A 23,780-nucleotide genomic window follows, 5' to 3' on the forward strand; every position below is an offset into this window, starting at 1 on the left:
CAAATTAATTTTGTTAGATTTTAAAGTTTTCTAGCATTATATTTTGCCTAGTAAATTCTCATACCAAAATTAAGGTAAAAATATGACAGTTCCATTGGGAACATGGCATCCTAGACAGTTAGAACTTTTCGGCTCAACTTCATTGACTTAATAATCCCAAATATTTCACAATCGTAATTTTACATTCTTCAGGTTAGCGGAGTGCTACAAAAGGCGATGGATTAAATTGGGTGCATGCATGAATTTGGAGAAGGGTGGAGAAGGATGATATCAAATTTGTGAAATGGAAGCCCGAAACAAACATGATATAGAGGCTGCTATTCTTGAGATTTATCAGCCCTTTCAAATCCAAATTAAGGGCTGAAAACATGTCATCTCTTTTCTCGAGTGGGAATCTAAATTTTAATTTCAGGAAAACTCTATTTGATCTTTCCAATTTTTAAACTCATTTGTTTTTTCTCTTTGTTTAAAGGCAGATACTGTAATGTTTTTGTTAGTAGAAATAACATTTCCAATTGAATTAAATAATAAATTATATGTTATCAAACTTTGAAAAAAGAGTGCTGGCTGTAGGAATTTTCAAAAGAAAGTGTAGAAGAAGCTAATAACATTAGTATCAATGCCTCTAATGGAAACATGAATTCTCAGAAGTCAGTAAGTATGAATGCTAGTGAGGCCCCATAAGACATTGAGAAGAGCCCATCTGCATGGATGTAATCACTTAGGAAGGAATCACTTCTCAAGGATTATTTCAGAAGTAATCATTTCTCAAGGCTTTCAAGGTTATGGATAAGAAGTCCAGGTTGCATTTCTTTGTTCCATTATGATACTCTTTACTTCTTTGTTTCATTATGATATTCTTTTTTTGACTATTTTGATTCCTTGTCACCTTCTTGTGCTGCAAAACTTTATACTACATTGAGCCTCCATTATGCTTTAAGTACTACTTTTCTTTAACATGATTCATGTATGCTTTAAATTTTTATTCTTTATTATGCTTGTATTCTTTGTTATATTTGCTTGGAACCAATGAGCACCACCTATTTCTATTAGTATTGTGTTTGTCTTTCCTTTATTATATGATGTTCAAATAGGGTTTGATATGACTAGACAAATGTCTTATATAGAAGTTTATTTTTGAAAATGTTGCCATGCATTTAGAAAAGCACAACATTCCTTTGTTATTTAGAAGATTAAAGCCAATTTTTTAAACCTCATTTTATATTAAGGTTTCCTAAATTTGAGAAATAAAATAACTTTGAACTTGTTTATAGTTTTTTATGTAAAAGAAAAAAAAATCTTCCTAGGTAACTTCTTTGATATAAGTTATCTATTGTGCAAATATTAAGAAAATCCTTGAAATTATATCAAAAGTTAGACTAAATTAAAATAAAATAAAAAAATTTAAAAGCGTGACAAAAAATTACTACAAACCAAATAAGTGCATAGAAAAACAAGAGGTTTTTAGAACTAGAGTCGTGCCTTAATGAGATTAAAAAAAAGAGATAAATCTAATAATAGTAAATAATTTCAAACAATGGTAGTTACAAATACTTAAAGGAGAAGATATGATATTAAATTAATTTGACTTTAGCATTAACACAAAGAAGAGCATTTAGAGACTTTTTGTAAGGCTGAGTTGTGGAATTTGCCAAAATTTTCTTTAGTTAGCCAATAGGCTTTTACATCGGGCCAACCCGTGGCCGCATGCAACCGAGAAACCACTAAAAGACATTAACCTAACCTTTTTATTGGCACGATTAGGACAACTTGGTAACTTAAGGTGGTATTCAGGTTTTCAATTCGGAATCACTCATAGTCCGCGAGCTTTTGCACCACCATAAGAAAAGTAGTTTTCCACAGTAGCAGTTGAACGCATGATCATCAACAAGTTACTACCATGTCATGGGCTCATTCGAAAGATAAATGAATACAACGTTAACTAAAAACAATTATATCTTGTGATGATGTCATTTTACAAGTGTCCACGTCCCAGCAACAAGTGGGTTCTCGATATCTTATTATAAATATAGATTTTTCGTTGGACGGTTTTAAGGGTTAGCATTTGAAGATATGGATATTTGGAATTGAATGCCGTTTGGCTTCTTGGATGAACACCGAAGCCATTGGTTTCAAGCGGGATAGTGATACCATCTACATCGTTTCAAGTTTTATTAATGTAGATTATGTAAATTATTTGGTGACATAATTTTACAAAATTGTCAAAGGGTCTTTGGTCTATTGGTGAAGTTGAAAGACTCACAAATCCCGACATCTAAAAGAGATGAGGTCCGAATCGACAAAATCAAATCAGCTCCTTTGATAATAAATTTCCTCGATGAAAAAATAGTCATAGGAAGAATAATGAATATGTATTGTAAATGAAAAAAATAATTTGAAATGTTAGATTTTTTCATTTCATATAATGTTCATATGATTCTGAAAAAAAATGAAAAAGAATTATTATCAATTTTTAAGATTATATCAACTATTTCAGCCTTTTTCCTATCCGAAAGAAATGAAAGGCCATAAAAAGTTTTAAAAAATAAAGTGTGATGTGTAGGTCAATTCCACTATTGGTCTCGGTTATTCCTCCCAAGTTGGTTAAAATACTAACTAAAGCAATCAATATTATTATCCATTTATTTCACATCGATTATCCATTCAATGGTTGTCAATGGATAAGAGTTTCCATCATGTGTATAGTTTGTTGTGTACACATTTTAATTTATTTCTAAGTATTGTATAGATGTATAGAGTTTTAAAAAAATAAATTAATATTAATATGATTATTTTATATTTATTTATTTTGTAAGTGGGAAATATACAAGGTCCACTTCACCACCATATAATACTTCATTTCATATTATATGTTTCAAAAATTAAAATCTTTATAACTTTTCACTTATCTATATATTAATTTATTAGATATTCTATAGGAAGAACTTGAATAAGTTGATTTACAAATGTTTTGTGTGTGTGTTAAAAAATAGAAGTCAAAATATGAGGGGTTGAAATCTAACTATAAATTGGAACATGTTTAGTATGATCTAGGTTTTCATAGAGATACAATAGATGTTTAGTATGACCTAGGTTTTCATAGAGATACAATAGATTTTAAGTAAGTTTAATTTTAGAATTGTTTTACAATAAGAAAGTTATATAAAATAATTATATATTTGATTACAAAGTATATTAACAAGGTTTAAAAAATATTTATCATGTAATTATTAAATATAGAATATAAGAATATTAGTTCTATTACATTAATTATTCTAAAGTTAAATGCATTAAGTGCAAAAATAAATTATTTAAAAAAAAATCTACCTCAAAATATGAATATTTGTTGTGTTTTTAGTATATTTGGTTCAATTGTAAATTTTAAAAATGTTAAAAGATTGAGCGAATCTTTGTATTTTCAAGTTGCAACATGAGGATTTCAAACTTTCTAATAAAAATGAAAGAAAATTATTTTAGGTTGATAGAATTTTGATGTTTCTTCTTACAACAATTTGCTAAAGTTTTTAATTAATTAATTGATATATTGGCAACATTTGATTATATCTCATCAATATATAATTGATATATAAATTAGTCTCTTTTCTCTAAAATATTTCAAAACTCTTATCAATAAGTCAATAAGTATGATAGAATAATGTTGGGGTCTAAGTTAAAATTATGTTGGTTTTGAATTAATGTGATTTTAAATACAAGTAAATATTTCTATTATATGTATTTCTATTAGTATATCTTGTCATTTACTTAAATTATTGTATTATGTCAATTGTTCATTAGTCACAAAGAGACTACTAAGAATCAAATATATGTAGAATAAGATTATGAGAATAAAACTTGCATGCATATTTACTATGTGTAATATTTGTCAATATATCTACACTAATACCAAAACCCTAAAGTCCTGTTTTTGTGAGAAATAGAGAGATGAGATTCATTATTGCTTGCAGTGATTGAAATATGATATAAAGATTGGGTAGGAGTGATCTAAGTGTTCCATAGAGAGGCGACACCGAAACACCCTATGAATGGATGTAATATCTTAAAAATATATTAATTCCTACTATTTTATCTTGTGATTGATAATAGATTAGTGACCATAACATAAAAGAGGAAGGGAAAAAATTATAGTAGTATTTGTGACTACGTTTCATTGAAACCCTCCCCAATCTCTTGAAGATAAATATGGAGGCTTAATTCTCAGTGAAAATATTGTGTATGTATTTGTAACTTTTCCAAATCATTGAATCCTTTATGCGTCTATGCCCATATGGGAAATCCACTATGCTAATTGATTACCCAGTTTCTCTGCATAAGGAGACTCGTAATGTGATATCTGTTGGAAGGATATCGAAGCTTGCAGTGAATTGTATTTTAAAGAATTTGGCGATAGAGTGTAGCACTGGATTACAATAAATGAACCCTATTCCTACGCGTATGGAGGATATGACATTGGCCTCGCATCCGACTGCCATTCCTCTTCTAATGGAAGTTCAAGCAAAGGAAACTCATCAAAAGAGCCATATATTGTAGCCCATAATCTTCTCGTTTTCCATGCAACTGCTGTGCACGTATATAAGAGAAAGTATTGGGTGACCACATATTTCCCCCAAATTTTTCCTCTTCTTTATACAACGGTTAGAATACCAATCTATCATATTTTTGGGTGTAGGAAGTACAAAAGGGACTGATAGGAATTACAATAATGAGCCACTGGTTTCTTTCCTATTCAAAGTCACATTCTGACCAGAAAGCTGTCCAAAGGGCCATAGATTTTATGTTTGGTTGGTAAGTAAAGGATCTTCTCAAAACTAGCTACAAAAACCTGGTCATATGACTGATTGGCTGGGCAAAATTATAGGTATATGGATCCAATTACAAAAGGGGAATACACTACATGAATGAGAAAGCCTCTTGTCAAGCGTTTACCCAAATTTACAACCCAAGAATATGTAATGGTGATAGGTTCATTTGATTTTCCGGGCTTAGATTATTACACAGCTGTCTACGTTGCTGATGTTCTAACAACACCTAATCCCCTTTACGCAAGCTACACATTGGACTCTCAAGCAAATCTAACAGGTACAATACCAAGAGCACAATAAAATTCACACATAATAACTGAAATAACATTAGATAGCATATGTGATATGACATTGGTGAAAAATATCAGCCAGATTTGTATATAAGGGTCTTGCAAAAATAAAATCTAGGGTTTATGAAGTCATGGTGGGTACCAGAAACTGTACAGAATAGTATCATATAATAATTGAACATGAGCCTGAAACTCGTCTATTACTAGTTGGCCATGATGTAGAAAGAAAAGAATCATGATTTGCAAATTGCAACGAATAAGGTCCGTAGTGCATGCTTGAAACCAGACATATTACTGCAGCTTTGGCATGACTAAAAATAGAACATAAACTATATCTAAATTAGAAATAGAAAAATTTCATAATCTAAGGAGATTAAACCTAAATGCATATGAAACAAATGTTCAAAAGTGTTCTTTCTATCATCTAAAGTTTTTGCATAATCACTACTTGAATAACTAATCATCCCACACAAAAAAGAAGAAGGTTTGAACAAATTTTATTAAGATAGATTTAAAATATTCTACTAATTTTCTAAAGATGAATACTTATAGGCGCCATTGGCATTGTGTTATATCAATGCTTGTGTTTACTAGATCATATTACAATAGTATGTCAAAGTTTTTTTCTACTTTAAAAAATATGCAAAATTCATGAATATTTGAGGTGAGTGTTTTCTAAAACGTATAAAAGTGGCAAAATTGAAACCAAGTTTTAATCATAACTCAAAAGATATTGATAATCTGTATTTATTTTTTCCTTCACAAGCATCACCATACACATTATAAAATTCTGTATATCTTTAGTTAAATTTACATTATTCTCGCCTGTAAATCTTTAGAATTTGTTGTGTCCCAGAATATTTGTTAGAGAGTAGTTTCATATTACATAATTAGAACAAGGAACAAATTATCATTCATTTGAATTTATTAGACTCACAAGTTTTTGGAAAAAATCATTTGGCTTAAGGATATACCAAGCATGCAACCAAGAGACCCACATCTATTCTTAGATAATAATATTTGGCAACAACATTAAGGCTTCATTAGCTTGGTACTATAATGTAACTGGCCCACTCGATGATCTACGAATAAATATTTTTGGCTTAAAATCCCTACAAAGATATTTAGATAGTCAATTTCTTACATTGAACACAAAGATATTGAATTTAGAGTTAAGAAAAAAGAACGAAAATGTGAAGCACCCTATGGATGACAAAAGAATTATGTTACTATTGTCTTGACTCAAAATAAAAAATGCTCAAGAGAAACCTACAAGTATTGAATAGTACAACACATAAAGTTTTAACTTTCTATTTGAAAAAAAAAATAGAATATATTTTCGAGTCAATTTTGTTTAACTTTAATTACATGTTCTACACGATTGTGTAGCCATATTACAGTAGGGAAGGGTTATACTATCTATTGTTGGATAGAACATGGTGGGTTATTACAATAGAAAGCTTACTTTGACCTAAAATTTATAGTATTGTAAATCTATTAGTAAAGATTATAAACATAAAAATTCATTAAAAAAATATAAAGTCATATTTTGCTAAGTTGTTCCATCATTTTTGAGATTTTAATAGAAAAAAGAAAAATCTAAACCAAAGATATACCCCTCTATCTTGAACAATAAATCTAAACGACTATCTGACTTGCAAATTACATGAGATCATAGAAAACTAAATAGCATATGCTTAACTGGAATACTAATTTCTGCAACAACGTCATTATTACTATACATTTTTCTCTATGCTCCCACTTGAGTGGTCTAAAAATTTATACAATTTTTTTTTAGCAATAATTTATTCATTTCATATTTACAAATGAAGAATTTCAACTTCTGCATAAAATAAAATACTCCAATTGAATATCTACAGTTGATGACTACCCGTGAGGTTTAGTCTATATCAATAAAACAATAACAAATTGTAGGGATTAAATTTTGTTTAAAAATCCAAAGTTTAGGATTTAATAGTCAATTAGTAAAAACAAAAAAACAAAAGTTGCTGAAGAGTTCACCACGAAAGACAATCTCTACTAGCAAGCACTTTGGCACTTTGTTGTTGCTGAACGAACATAATTAAGTTTTTCAAATATTGTCTCTCTTCCTACACCTGCTCCTAATGTGTCCTCTTTACATCACCTGCATTGGAACATGTTCTACATGCAGACATAAATCTAAAGTCTCAATACATCTGTAAAGATTTTTTTTTAAGAAGTGAAAAATAATAAAATCACAAGAAAAATCTGCAGCAAACAATCATAAAAAAGAAATAAATATGAGAAATCTTAGTTTAATAGAATAAATTTTCAGAACTATAGAGTAATAAAACTATGCGCAGATTTTAAAGAATAAATTAATTAGAAAGAGTAGGTTCAAAATTATAGTCTCCTCCTAACATAGGCAAGACTAACAAGTTTACAAATGATTGAAATGACAACATATAAGAACACTTTTTCAATTTGCATTGTATCTATAGAACTTTTAATTTTTAAATAATTTCTTTTGATATAGTAAATGATCATTCTATACTATATCCTACTAATTGTTTCAAATTCTCTTACCCTTGTAGGTTTTTCGAATGACAAAATAAAACATATCAATAAATGGTGTAAAACTGCAACTCCCACCTACCACACTTACCTTACAACCCTTGTGTAAGGCAGAGATTCAAGTTCTAACAATGTTCTAGTTGGTTATAGTAAATGGGAGCTATTCCTCGGTTTGATATCAACTTCAAGTTCCTAATACCTTATTTTTCTCATGTGATGAAATATTAGCCAAGTTCCTAATATCGTCTTTTTCTCATGTGATGAAATATTAGTTTTTTAATTAAACATATTTATTTCAAAGTTTCACTATAATAAGAAAGTGCTACACTTCATGGGGTCACATTATAAATGGACGCTATTATCATCATTATAAACTTTTAAAATATTATAACTCTATAGGAAGAGCTTATGATAAAACAATTAATTGCCCTCAACTTTCATTAAATACACCAAGATATAAGATTGATCCTTATAAAATTTGATGAAATTATAGTCTTGTGCTTATTATTAGATCCACAAATTACAAGATTTTGTATTCCATTAAACTATTTAGTTCTAATTAGTTGAAGAGCTTATATTTGAAAATGACGTGACCTCATAAATTGTTCATTTCTTCCACTAAGTATAAAAGTGTAGTGAATGAGAATTGTGTTGAAACTTAAAATACAACATTGTAATAATAATAAAGTTAAAATATAAATATAAATTTTAATTTGTTCATATATTTTTAATATATTAAATGTACATAAAACTCAAAATCAACAAACCACAACAATAGAATAACATATAACTTAAATATATATAATAAAAATGTTAATCCAAAAAATGAAAGAAATGTTTATATTAATATTTCACATGAAGAAAAAAATATCAAGCCTTCCTCATCAAACCGAAATCATTGCAATAATATGCTTAGATAAAAATAAAACTTATACTTGTCCACTATGTCACTAATCCAATTAAACTAAATAACCACACACGCCTCTTCTTTCCCCACTGTTAATTATTGTTAGTTGGACAGCTGTTATTTCTGACCCGGAAATAGCAGCACTATTTATGGGTAGCTTGGACAGCTGTTCGTCCTTATCTATGAATAGCGGTTGTATTTATGGGTGGTTTGGACAGCTGTTTGTCCACTTGCCAAAAATTAGTAAATGGTTATTATTTACTAATTTTAGAGATTCCCTTTTGGACACCTTGCAACCAATTCTATTATTGGCTGTTGAGTTGTCTTAATCTTAGCCGTTGGTTTGATTTAATCTCGGTCGTTGGTTTACCAATGAGAGTAGTATAAAAAAGGGTCTAGCTGGCATTTGGAGAGTAAGGAGGAAGCTTTTGGAGAAGTAGTTTGCAGTGTTAGCAAACAGTCTTGCAGTATTAGCAAGGAAGCTTTTGGAGAAGCAGTTTGCAGTGTTAGCAAACAGTCTTGCAGTGTTAGCAAGGGTGCAGTGTTAGCGCAGGGATAGCAGTGAGAAATATCAGCGGAAGAAATTAGGAGGTTGTCGGAGTTCTGCCAGTGTGAGGCAAAGAATTTTGTATCTCTTGATTTGCTGAAGTTTAATATAATTTCTCATCTGTAGAACTGGTTTTCCCTTAGGGGTTTTTCCAGGGACAATTTGTCCGAAAATATTGTGTTGATTCTGTTGCGCATTTCTTTCCATATTTTAAGTGAAGTTGCAGTTGTGTTATTTTTCGATATTAGCTGGGAATTTATTTTCAGCAGTTTATTAATCATTTGTGATAGGAGATTAATAACCAGTGACTGCAATAGTTGATTTTTCACATGGTATCAGAGCATTGTTAAGGGTAGAAGAGTTTTGCCCTAGGAAAGAAATTTTGATCTCTTTAGATTTATTATTGCTTTAGACCCTTGAGATGGCTTCAGATGGTTTGAGAGATCAGGATAGATTGGATGGTGCCTCAAATTTTGGTGTCTGGAAGGCCAGAATTTCTTTATTGTTGGAAGAGAATGGTATCAAGGATTATGCTACCAGTGGTGTACCTGTACCAACGGATGCAACACAGCTTGCAGGATATAGGAAGGACGATGCCAAAGCGAGGAGGATTATCCTTGATGGTGTCAAGGATCATATTGTTCCACATATCTCGGAGCTAGATATAGCAAAGAAGATGTGGGACGCCTTTCTAAATCTGTACCAGAATGCTACCACTAACAGGAAGTTGATTCTCAAAGAGAAGCTAAAGAATACCCGGATGAATCAGGGAGAAGACGTCACAAGTTACCTCACCAGGCTCAGACTTGTCAAGGATGAGTTAGCAGCTGTTGGAGATAGCCCTAGTGATGATGAGCTAGTGAGAATAGCCCTAAATGGGTTTACTAAACAATGGAGTGTCTTTGTTCAAGTTGTCAATGGACGAGATACTTTACCGAGTTGGGATCGACTATGGACTGATTTCACTCAGGAGGAGTTTAGACTAAGTCTTGTCAATGGGGCCAACAAGAGTCAAAAAAATGAGGTGGAACAAGAGAACGTTGCCCTAGCAGGTAAAGGGAAAGCAAAGAAGGGATCTAGCAAAGGATCAAATTCACAAAGTGAAAAGAAGAAGAAGGACCTTTCTAAGGTTAAGTGCTTTGGATGTCACGAGTTTGGCCACTATGTCAGTGATTGCCCAGAGAGGAAAAAGGGTAAGAAGCAGGTGGCAGCTTCAGCAAGTGCAGAAGAACTCTCCAGCAGAATGGAAGATGAGTTTGCACTCATAGCTTGTATGGTTAGCTCAACCTCACAGTGTGTTTGGTATATAGATAGTGGGGCGTCATTTCATATGACAGGAGTTAGAGAGTACTTCTCCAGTTACAAGGAGGAGGACACCAACATCCAGATTTCTATGGGAAACTTGTCCAAACTCAACCTTGTTGGGAAAGGGACTGTTCAGTTTCAGAGGGAGAATGGAAAGATAATTCCTCTTCATGATGTGTTATATGTGCCGGGCTTAGGTATGAATTTGATTTCTGTATCTGTTCTTCAGGATAGGGGGCATAGTGTACTCTTTAGAGGGACACATGTGTTGATTAAGCACAAGGATTAGAAATCACCCATAACTATTGGAGTTAGGAGTGGTCGCCTTTATAGATTGCAGTTTGATAGTCCTAAGGCACTTATGAGCAACAATAATCCTAGAGATCTTGGAGAGCTATGGCATAGGAGGTTGGGCCATATTCATCATGGAGCACTTAGATTGCTTCGTGAGACCGTGACAGGTGTTCCGGAGGTGAGCACAGAGCATGACGATACATCTAAGGAGAAAGATGTAGATCCCACTTTATATAGACAATTGATTGGTTTGCTTATGTATTTGGTCAACACTAGACCAGATATAGCATTTGCAGTAAACTCTCTTAGTCAGTTCATGGTTGAACCAAAGAGAATGCATTGGATAGCGGCTAAGCATGTGCTACGTTACTTGTGTGGTACAGTCGAGTATGGGATCAGATATGTTCGAGGTGAAGGTATCAGGTTGATAGGCTATACTGACGCAGATTGGGTAGGAAGTACAACAGACAAAAGGAGCACTTCAGGGTGTTGTTTCAGCTTGGGATCAGGAGTTGTATCTTGGTTCAGCAGGAAGCAGAAGTCTATGGCTCTAAGTTCAGCAGAAGCAGAATACATAGCAGCTAGCATGGCGACATGTGAAGCTATATGGCTTCGGAAGTTGTTAGTAGCCTTGTTTGGTCAAAAGGTTGAGACTACTATGATACATTGTGACAATCAGAGTTGCATCAAGTTGTCTGAAAATCCAGTGTTTCATGATAGGTCTAAACATATAGATATCAGATATCACTTCATCAGAGATTGTGCACAAAGGGATACTCAGGAGTTTGTGGGAGCTCCTAGGAAGAGTACTAGACAGCGAAGACAACCAGCCAAGTTCAATGACTATGTTAGTCAGTTGGTAGATAGTGAGCCTTCTAGCTATCAGGAAGCTGCAGAACATCAGGTATGGCGAGATGCTATGGTTGAGGAATATTCTTCAATAATGCAGAATGATGTGTGGGAGGTAGTACCTAGACCAACAGATAGGGCTGTAGTTGGATCACGCTGGATTTATAAGATAAAGCACGGTGCAGATGGTAGCATCGAGAAATACAAGGCTAGGTTTGTGGCAAAGGGGTTCTGTCAGAAGGAGGGAATAGACTATGAGGAGACATTTGCTCCAGTTGCCAGGTATACTTCTATACGAGTTGTAATCTCACTTGCAGCACAAATGGGATGGCAGATCCATCAAATGGATGTCAAGATAGCATTCCTCAATGGTGAGTTGAAGGAGGAGGTATACATAGAACAACCAGAAGGCTTTGTAGCACACAGCAAAGAGACCCACGTGTGCAGATTGAAGAAAGTTGTTCGACTACAATACATACCTATAGATGAGCAGGTAGCAGACATTCTGACGAAGGCTTTGGGAAAGGCCAAATTTATCTTCTTTAGAGATAAGATGGGTGTCATGCAGAATAGCTTCCTCGCTAAGAGGGAGTGTTAATTATTGTTAGTTGGACAGCTGTTATTTCTGACCCGGAAATAGCAGCACTATTTATGGGTAGCTTGGACAGCTGTTTGTCCTTATCTATGAATAGCGGTTGTATTTATGGGTGGTTTGGACAGCTGTTTGTCCACTTGCCAAAAATTAGTAAATGGTTATTATTTACTAAGTTTAGAGATTCCCTTTTGGACACCTTGCAACCAATTCTATTATTGGTTGTTGAGTTGTCTTAATCTTAGCCGTTGGTTTGATTTAATCTTGGTCGTTGGTTTACCAACGAGAGTAGTATAAAAAGGGGTCTAGGGGGCATTTGGAGAGTAAGGAGGAAGCTTTTGGAGAAGCAGTTTGCAGTGTTAGCAAACAGTCTTGCAGTATTAGCAAGGAAGCTTTTGGAGAAGCAGTTTGCAGTGTTAGCAAACAGTCTTGCAGTGTTAGCAAGGGCGCAATGTTAGTGCAGGGATAGCAGTGAGAAATATCAGCGGAAGAAATTAGGAGGTTGTCGGAGTTCTGCCAGTGTGAGGCAAGGAATTTTGTATCTCTTGATTTGCTGAAGTTTAATATAATTTCTCATCTGTAGAACTGGTTTTCCCTTAGGGATTTTTCCAGGGACAATTTGTCTGAAAATATTGTGTTGATTCTGTTGCGCATTTCTTTCTGTATTTTAAGTGAAGTTGCAGTTGTGTTATTTTTCGATATTAGCTGGGAATTTATTTTCAGCAGTTTATTAATCATTTGTGATAGGAGATTAATAACCAGTGACTGCAATAGTTGATTTTTCACACCCACCTCACCACAACAAAGTCAGAGAAGTCATAGTCAAATAATATCTGTCAATCAATAAACTGTTTCTCCATATGACGAAGAAATATACTGTAGTTGTTGAATGATGAGCCCCCTTCCTTTACAGTTTCTCTACTGGTTCTCATTAATTTGACGACTTGCTTCCTTATCTCTGCACCGTCTCCTCCCTCAAGCAATCTGTCAACAGCTTTAACAATCTCCCCCTTCTCTATTACTCCACTCTCATTCGATTCCAAAGGAAGTCCAATCTTCCAAACATCCACAATATATGTGCGGTTAAGAAACTGATCTACGAAATAAGGGGAGCAGATCATCGGAACGCCCATGGTGATGCTCTCCTGTACAGAGTTCCAACCACAATGAGTCACAAAGCAAGCTATTGATGGATGAGACAACACCCTTAACTGTGGAGCCCAAGAAACTATGCAGCCTCTCTCTTTGACGCAATCGAGAAACCCTGCCTCAAAAATGGGTTTACTACCCTCCATTAGATCCGATCGAACAACCCAACGAAATGGCCTGTGTGTTCTCTCCAACCCCTCTGCGAACTCTTCAACTTGGGTTTGACTCCACACGGCCAGGCTACCAAAGGAGACGTAGATCACAGATTGGGTAGGCTGTTTGTCTAACCACTCCAGACATTCCAAATCATCTTCCCAGAAGCTTGGGATGGCCATGCTTGTGTCGCCCTCCAGAAATTCGGGAGGAATCAAAGGACCGATCGGGTAAACTTCCACCTCTCTGTTTAACTCATTTACCACTGGACTGTCAAGCTCGTAAAAGGAGTTGCTGAGGACACACTTGATCTGCTTTAAACTTTCTCCCATTCTGATGCATCTCTTAAACATCTTCTCCCCGCCGAACAACCATGGAAGATCTTCAGGGCGCAACCATGGAAGATCTTCAGGGCGCAGGGGCGGCATGGAGGAAATGTAGCTGTGAAAAATCAAACTATTGCAGTCACTGATTATTAATCTCCTATCATAAATGATTATCAAACTGCTGAAAACAAATTCCCAACTAATATTGAAAAATAACACAACTGCAATTTCACTTATAATACGGAAAAAAATGAACAACACACTGAACACAATATTTTCGGACAAATTGTCCTTGGAAAAAACCTTAAGGAAAAACCAGTTCTACAGATGAGGAATTATATTAAACTTCAGCAAATTAAGAGATACAAAATTCCTTGCCTCTCATTGGCAGAACTCTGACAACCTCCTAACTTCTCCCGCTGATATTCCCCACTGCTATTCCCGCGCTAACACTGCACCCTCGCTAACACTGCAAAACTGTTTGCTAACACTGCAAACGTTTCTCGAAAACTTCTTCTTCCAAATGACCCAATGACCCCTTTTTATATTACTCCTGTTGGTAAACCAACGACTGAAATTAAATCAAACCAACGACTGAGATTAAGACAACTCGACAGCCAATAATAAAATTGGTTGCAAGGTGTCCAAAAGGGAATCTCTAAAATTAGTAAATAATAACCATTTACTAATTCTTGGCAAATGGACAAACAGTTGTCCAAACCACCCATAAATACTACTGCTATTCATAGATAAGGACGAATAGTTGTCCAAGCTACCCATAAATACTACTGTTATTTCTGGGTCAGAAATAACAGCTGTCCAACTAACAATAATTAACACTCCCTCTTAGCGAGGAAGCTATTCTGCAAGACACCCATCTTATCTCTGAAGAAGATAAATTTAGCCTTTCCCAAAACCTTCGTCAGAATGTCTGCTACCTGCTCATCTGTAGGTATGTATTGTAGTCGAACAACTCCCCTTTGTACACAATCTTTGATGAAGTGATATCTGATATCTATATGTTTAGACCTATCATGAAACACTGGATTCTCAGACAACTTGATGCAACTCTGATTGTCACAATGTATCACAGTAGTCTCAACCTTCTGACCAAACAAGGCTACTAACAACTTCCGAAGCTATATAGCTTCACATGTCGCCATGCTAGCTGCTATGTATTCTACTTTTGCTGAACTTAGAGCCACAGACTTCTGCTTCTTGCTGAACCAAGATACAACTCTTGATCCCAAGCTGAAACAACACCCTGAAGTGCTCCTTTTGTCCGTTGTACTTCCTGCCTAATCTGCATCAGTATAGCCTATCAACCTGATACCTTCACCTCAAACATATCTGATCCCATACTCGACTGTACCACGCAAGTAACGTAGCACATGCTTAGCCTCTATCCAATGCATTCTCTTTGGTTCAACCATGAACTAACTAAGAGAGTTTACTGCAAATGCTATATCTGGCCTAGTGTTAACCAAATACATAAGCGAACCAATCAACTGTCTATATAAAGTGGGATCTACATCTTTCTCCTTAGATGTATCTACCTTCCTCCAATTCGTGATCATGGGTGTAGACATGGCTTTGCAATCCTCCATCCCAAATTTCTTCAAGATTTCAATGCAATATTTCCTTTGACCAAGGAAAATCTCCCCATCTGTCTGCCACACTTCCATGCCTAGAAAGTAGTGCATAAGTCCTAATCCTTCATCTCGAACTCTTCTGCAAGGTTCCTTTTGCAATCAACTATGAGCCCTAGTGAACCTGTAAGAAATAGGTTGTCCAGATAAAGAACAAGAATGAGAATCTCACCCCTAACCATCAACTAGTAGAGGTTAGCATTTGCTTCACTCTTCACAAAGCCCATTTTCTGCAAGTATGTATCAATGCGCTCATACAACGCTTTAGGAGCCTGCTTGAGTCCATACAATGCTTTCTTCAATCTGCACACGTGGGTCTCTTTGTTGTGTGCTACAAAGCTTTCTGGTTGTTCTATGTATACCTCCTCCTTCAACTCACCATTGCTGTCTTGACATCAATTTGATGGATTTTCCATCCCATCTGTGCTACAAGTGAGATTATAGCTCGTATAGAAGTATACCTAGCAACTGGAGCAAATGTCTCATAGTCTATTCCCTCCTTTTGAGAGAACCCCTTTGCCATGAACCTAGCCTTGTATTTCTCGATGCTACCATCTACACCGTGCTTTATCTTATAGATCCAACATGATCCAACTACAACCCTATCTGTTGGTCTAGGTACTGCCTCCCACACATCATTCTGCATTATTGAAGAATATTCCTCAACCATAGCATCTCACCATACCTGATGTTCTGTAGCTTCCTGATAGCTAGAAGGCTCACTATCTACCAACTAACTAACTAATGCCACATAGTCATTGAACTTGGTTGGTTGTTTTCATTGTCTAGTGCTCTTCCTAGGAGCTCCCACAAACTCTTGAGTATCCCTTTGTGTATCTGGAAACAGATGGTTCCTGCTGCCAACTATAGAGGGTGAAATTTCAACCTCTAAGTCTTCTAGATGCATTTCCTGTCGCACCTGTTGCTCCATACTCTTTGAATCTTCACTAACTGAGTCTACACTTGTACTGGTAACTGTACTTGAGCTTTTCTGCCCTTGACTTGGTCTTCGAGCTTCTGTTGGCTGCTCACTCTGATCATCTGCTGGCAAATCTCTGGATCTCTTGAATGCCTTGTCCTCCATGAACTTGACATCCCGTCTAACAATAATTCTTTTTGTCCTTGGATTGAAAATCTTGTATGCCTTTGAGGTCTCACTGTACCCAACAAAGTACCCCCTCTCTGCAGTCTAATCTAACTGTGTACTTTTATCTCCAGGAATATGGCAATATGCCAAACTCCCGAATATCCTGAAGTGACTAACATGTGGCTTCTTCCCTGTAAAAGCCTCCTCTGGTGTCATCTTCCCTAGCACCTTGTGTGGAACTCTATTCTGAATGTAGACTGTTGTATTACATGCCTCTGCCCATAAGTAATGGGGCATGTCCTGGTCATGTAGCATAGCTCTTGCTGCCTCCGATATAGAATAGTTCTTCCTCCCAACAACTCCATTCTGTTGTGGATTGTAAGGACCAGTCCATTCTCTCTTGATTCCTTCTCTGGTGCAGAACTCATGGAAGACATTTCCTTTGTACTCACCTCCATTGTCTGACCGAAGAACCTTTATCTTCTTTCCTGTCAAGTTCTCTACAAGAGCCTTGAACTCTTGGAATCGATTGAAAACCTCATCCGTAGTCTTCAAAAAGTGTATCCAGGTCTTTCTAAAGAAATCATCAATAAAAGTAACATAGTACTCATATCCTCTGAGAGATTTCGTCGACATTGGTCCACAAACATCTGAATGTACTAGATCAAGAACACCCTTAGATCTGGTGTCACTCCTTGGAAAAGATGCTTTCACAAACTTCCCCAACACACATCCCTTACATACATCGTCATGCTCTTGCTCACCTCTCGAACACCTGTCATGGTCTCACAAAGAAATCTAAGTTCTCCATGATAAATATGGCCCATCCTCCTATGCCATAGCTCTCGAAGATCTCTAGGATTACTATTGCTCATAAGTGCCTTAGGAGTATCAAACTGCAATCTATAAAGGCAACCACTCCTAACTCCAATAGTTATGGGTGATTTCCAATCCTTGTGCTTAATCAACACATGTGTCCCTCTAAAGAGTACATTATACCCCCTATCCTGAAGAACAGATACTGAAATCAAATTCATACCTAAGCCTGGCACATATAACACATCATGAAGTGGAATTATCTTTCCATTCTCCCTCTAAAACTGAACAGTCCCTTTCCCAATAGGGTTGAGTTTGGACAAGTTTCCCATAGAAATCTGAATGTTGGTGTCCTCCTCCTTGTAACTGGAGAAGTACTCTCTAACTCCTGTCATATGAAATGACGCCCCACTATCTATATACCAAACACACTATGAGGTTGAGCTAACCATACAAGCTATGAGTGCAAACTCATTTTCCATTCTACTGGAGAGTTCTTCTGCACTTGCTGAAGCTGCCGCCTGCTTCTTAAAATTTTTCCTCTCTGGGCAATCACTGACATAGTGACCAAACTTGTGACATCCAAAGCACTTGACCTTAGAAAGGTCCTTTTTCTTCTTTTCACTTTGTGAATTTGATCCTTTGCTAGATCCCTTCTTTTCTTTCCCTTTACCCGCTAGGGCAACGTTCTCTTGTTCCACCTCATTTTTCTGACTCTTGTTCTCCCTATTGACAAGACTTAGTCTAAACTCCTCCTGAGTGAAATCAGTCCATAGTCGATCCCAACTCGGTAAAGTATCTCGTCCACTGACAACTTGAACAAAGACACTCCATTGTTTAGTAAACCCATTTAGGGCTATTCTTACTAGCTCATCATCACTAGGGCTATCTCCAACAGCTGCTAACTCATCTATGCCAAGTATGAGCCTGGTGAGGTAACTTGTGATGTCTTCTCCCTGATTCATCTGAGTATTCTTTAGCTTCTCTCTGAGAATCAACTTCCTATTGGTGGTAGCATTTTGGAACAGATTTAGAATGGCGGCCTGCATCTTCTTTGTTGTATCTAGCTCCGAGATATGTGGAACAATATGATCCTTGACACCATCAAAGATAATCCTCCTCGCTTTGGCATCGTCCTTCCTATATCCTGCAAGCTGTGTTGCATCCGTTGGTATAGGTACACCACTGGTAGCATAATCTTTGATACCATTCTCTTCCAACAATAAAGAAATTCTGGCCTTCCAGACACCAAAATTTGAGGCACCATCCAATCTATCCTGATCTCTCAAACTAGTTGAAGCCATCTCAAGGGTTTAAAGCAATAATAAATCTAAAGAGATCAAAATTTCTTTCCTAGGGAAAAATTTTTCTACTGTTAACAATGCTTTGATACCATGTGAAAAATCAAACTATTGCAGTCACTGATTATTAATCTCCTATCATAAATGATTATCAAACTGCTGAAAGCAAATTCCCAGCTAATATTGAAAAATAACACAACCGCGATTTCACTTATAATACGGAAAGAAATGAACAACACACTGAACAAAATATTTTCGGACAAATTGTCCCTAGAAAAACCCCTAAGGGAAAACTAGTTCTACAGATGAGGGATTATATTAAACTTCAGCAAATCAAGAGATACAAAATTCCTTGCCTCTCACTGGCAGAACTACAACAACCTCCTAATTTCTCCTGTTGATATTCCCCACTGCTACTCCCGTGCTAACACTGCATCCTTGCCAACACTGCAAGACTGTTTGCTAACACTATAAACGTTTCTCCAAAACTTCTTCTTCCAAATGACCCAATGACCTCTTTTTATACTACTCCTATTGGTAAACCAACGATCGAGATTAAATCAAACCAACAGCTGAGATTAAGACAACTCGATAGCGAATAATAGAATTGGTTGCAAGGTGTCCAAAAGGGAAGCTCTAAAATTAGTAAATAATAACCATTTACTAATTCTTGGCAAATGGACAAACAGCTGTCCAAACCACCGATAAATACTACTGCTATTCATAGATAAGGACGAACAGCTATCCAAGCTACCCATAAATACTACTGCTATTTTCGGGTCAGAAATAAAAGCTGTCAACCTAACAATAATTAACAGTAGCTTCTTATCTTCTCTTCTTTTGGAGTTCCTTCAATAACACAAACCACAATAAGTCTCACAAAAACCGAAAAGCAAAAGAGAAAAGGAGTAAGATACGTGATTCCATCTTACCAATCGGACTAAGGATCCCAAGAGAATCCAGCCTAGGAATGAAGTAGCAGATAGCATAGTCGGCAACAAGAGATGTGTGGAAAGCAAAGAGAGGAATTTGATAGAAATCGACCACCTCCTTCAACCCAAAAGATATGATTGCATCTACTATTACACCGGTGATTTTGTGCTCTTCTTCCCTCTCGTTTATCTGGTTGATGACCCTTTTAATGACCGATGGAGCCATGCTGTTATCTAATGCTTTCATTATAGCTAGAATGTTGCTGCGTTCAACATCTGGAGGCAATCCATTAGGAATTGATATCATTCAGATACCATTCCAGTTATTAGGGTTAGGGTTTCCATTCCTGGCTTGCATTATTCGGTTGTGAGTGAAATCGGTGTTGAGGAAGGTAATGAGGAAGCCATCAGAGACGAGCTTTCAAGCGAGCTGCATCATGGGATTGATGTGGCCTTGGTAAGGAAGGGAGATCAGAAGTGTGTGCCCACCCATTATTGAGGCACCTGATTCCTTCAAGACAATTGGGCAATATCAGCGAAGGAATGGACTAAAATTAAGCTTCTAGCATACTACGATAAATGACTCAAATATCTATATGTTTAAGGTATAGGTTCAATCCAAAATAGCCTGGCCATCATGCATACAGTCTTCTCTAACAATTTGGACAATAATCATACAAAAAGAATTACAGCAAATTTTGGGCACTTGAGATAAATATACGTATCTTTTCGAAAAGCAATTATTTCTAGTGGTGGTTTCTGTCATGTTACTTTGTGTAGTCGATAGTTGTTATTGTCATTCATATTGCAATCATGAATCAAGTTGCTGCTCAAGTTAAATATTTTACATTTCTTTTGGAGCTGTCAGTTTCGCAGATGTTGATATAGCTGTCTTCATATTGAATTTGGTCAGACACGCTTATCATACCTTAATTTTGATCGAGTTTTATTACATTGTTTATCTATAGGAGAATACCAAATCCTTTTCAATTGCAATACACTCTCAATTTTTCTTTCCGGTTATTAATTGTAAGAAATATATAGTATGTATTAACAATAGTATGCTTATATTTCTCATAATTATTTTGAGTGACTATTTGAGCATTTCTATATAAATATAAATATTGGGGAAATATTCTAGAAGACTGAAGTATGTGATTATTAGAATATCTTTAAGTAAATATTTAGTTATATTTTGAAATTATTACATTTTTTATTATTAAAATATATAAAAAACTTGCAATATAGTCTTATTATCTAAATTGTGAAAAATCTAACTATTGCAATCACTGATTATTAATCTCCTATCATAAACGATTATTAAACTGCTGAAAATAAATTCCCAGCTAATATTGAAAAATAACACAACTGCAACTTCACTTATAAAATACAGAAAGAAATGCGCAACACAATGAACAGAATATTTTCGGACAAATTGTCCCTAGAAAAACCCCTAAGGGAAAACCAGTTCTATAGATGATAAATTATATTAAACTTCAGCAAATCAAGAGATACAAAATTCCTTGCCTCTTACTGGTAGAATTCTGACAACCTTCTTATTTATCCCGCTGATATTCTCCGCTGCTATTCCCACGCTAACACTCCACTCTTGCTAACACTACAAGACTGTTTGCTAACACTGCAAACGTTTCTCCAAACTTCATGTTCTCCAAATGCCCCACTGACCTTCTTTTTTACTACTCCTGTTGAGATTAAAACAACTTAACAACCCTAACCAAGTCGGTTTCTAGTTGTTTCTAAAAGTGGTCAATTAATTAATAAATATTTGTTTCTAATCTAACCAATTAGTTAGCAAAACAATTACTTGCTAAATAATAGCAAATGGACAAACAACTGTCCAAAGCTAACAAAACTAACACTCCCTCTTAGCAAGGAAGTTGTTCTGTAGGACACCTAACTTATCTCTGAAGAAGATAAATTTTGCCTTCCCCAATGCCTTAGTCAGATTGTCTGCTACCTGCTTCTCTGTAGGTATGTATTATAGCTGAACAACTCTCCTTTGAACACAATCTTTGATGAAGTGATATCTGAAATCTATATGTTTAGACCTATCATGAAACACTGGATTCTCAGACAACTTGATGCAACTCTGATTATCACAATGTATCACAGTAGTCTCAACCTTCTGACGAAATAATGCTACTAACAACTTCTGAAGCCATATATCTTCACATGTCACCATGCTAGCTGCTATGTATTTTGCTTCTGGTGAACTTAGAGCCACAGACTTCTGCTTCCTGCTGAACCAAGATACAACTCCTGATCCCAAGCTAAAACAACACCCTGAAGTGCTCTTTTTGTCTATTGTACTTTCTACCCAATCTACGTCAGTATAGCCTATCAACCTGATACCTTCACCTGGAACATATTTGATCCCATACTCGACTGTACCATGCAAGTAATGTAGCACATGCTTAGCCGCTATCCAATGCATTCTCTTTGGTTCAACCATGAACTGACTAAGAGAGTTAACTGTAAATGCTATATCTGGCCTAGTGTTGACCAAATACATAAGCGAACCAATCAACTATCTATATAAAGTGGGATCTACATCTTTCTCCTTAGTTGTATCTACCTTCCTCCAATTCGTGATCATGGGTGTAGACATGGCTTTGCAATCCTCCATCCCAAATTTCTTCAAGATTTCAATTCAATATTTCCCTTGACCAAGAAAAATCTCCCCATCTGTCTGCCACTCTTCCATGCCAAGAAAGTAGTGCATAAGTCCTAAATCCTTCATCTTGAACTCTTCTACAAGGTTCCTCTTGCAATCCACTATGAGCCCTAGTGAACCTATAAGAAATAGGTCTTCCACATAAAGAACAAGAATGAGAATCTCATCCCCAAACATCAAGTAGTAGAGATTAGCATCTGCTTCACTCTTCACAAAGCCCATTTTCTGCAAGTATGTATCAATGTGCTCATACCATGCTCTAGGAGCCTGCTTGAGTCCGTACAATGCTTTCTTCAATCTGCACACATGGGTCTCTTTGTTGTGTGCTACAAAGCCTTCTTGTTGTTCTATGTATACCTCCTCCTTCAACTCACCCTTAAGGAATGTTGTCTTGACATCCATTTGATGGATTTTCCATCCCATCTATGCTACAAGTGAGATTACAGCTCGTATAGAAGTATACCTGGCAACTGGAGCAAATGTCTCCTCACAGTCTATTCCCTCCTTCTGAGAGAACCCCTTTACCATGAACCTCAACTTGTATTTCTCGATACTACCATCTGCACTGTGCTTTATCTTATAGATCCAGTGTGATCCAACTACAACCCTATCTATTGGTCTAGGTACTACCTCCCACACATCATTCTGCATTATTGAAGAATATTCCTCAACCATAACATATGGCCATACCTAATGTTCTACAGCTTCTTGATAGCTAGAAGGTTCACTATCTACCAGCTGACTAACTAATGCCACATAGTCATTGAACTTGGCTGGTTGTCTTCGCTATCTAGTACTCTTCCTAGGAGCTCTCACAAACTCTTGAGTATCCCTTTGTGTATCTAGAACCACATGGTTCCTACTACCAACTGTAGAGGATGAAATGTCAACTTCTAAGTCTTCTAGATACATTTCCTATTGAACCGATTGCTCCATACTCTGTGAATCTTCACTAACTGAGTCTACACTCATACTGGTAACTGTACTTGAGCTTTGTTGCTCTTGACTTGATCTTGGAGCTTCTATTGGCTACTCACTCTGATCATCTGCTTGCAAATATCTAGATCTCCTAAATGCCTTTTCCTCCATGAACTTGACATCCCGTCTGACAATAATGCTTTTAGTCCCCGAAATGAAAATCCTGTATGCCTTTGAGGTCTCACTGTACCCAAAAAAGTACCCCCTCTCTACAGTCTGATCTAACTTTTTATGTGTATCTCCAGGAATATGGCAATATGCCAAACTCTCGAATATCTTGAAGTGACTAACATTTGGTTTCTTCCCTGTGAAAGCCTCCTCTGGAGTCATCTTTCCTAGTACCTTGTGTGAAACTCTATTCTAGATGTAGACTGTTGTATTACATGCCTCTGCCCATAAGTAACGGGGCATGTCCTGGTCATGTAGAATAGCTCTTGCTACCTTCGATATAGAATGGTTCTTCCTCTCAGCAACTCCATTCTGCTGTGGATTGTAAGGAACAGTCCATTCTCTCTTTATTCCTTCTCTACTATA

General features: G+C 36.0%; 1 pseudogene; it reads right to left on the minus strand.

Moving 5' to 3' along the window:
* Window positions 1-12,996: 12,996 nt before the first annotated feature.
* On the minus strand, window positions 12,997-20,117 carry LOC149533914 (UDP-glycosyltransferase 76B1-like; annotated as a pseudogene).
* Window positions 20,118-23,780: the final 3,663 nt, after the last annotated feature.

The sequence above is a fragment of the Cupressus sempervirens genome, chromosome 10, assembly GCF_028749045.1.
Source record: "Cupressus sempervirens isolate cs-2001-9-10 chromosome 10, ASM2874904v1, whole genome shotgun sequence".
Lineage (NCBI taxonomy): Eukaryota > Viridiplantae > Streptophyta > Pinopsida > Cupressales > Cupressaceae > Cupressus > Cupressus sempervirens.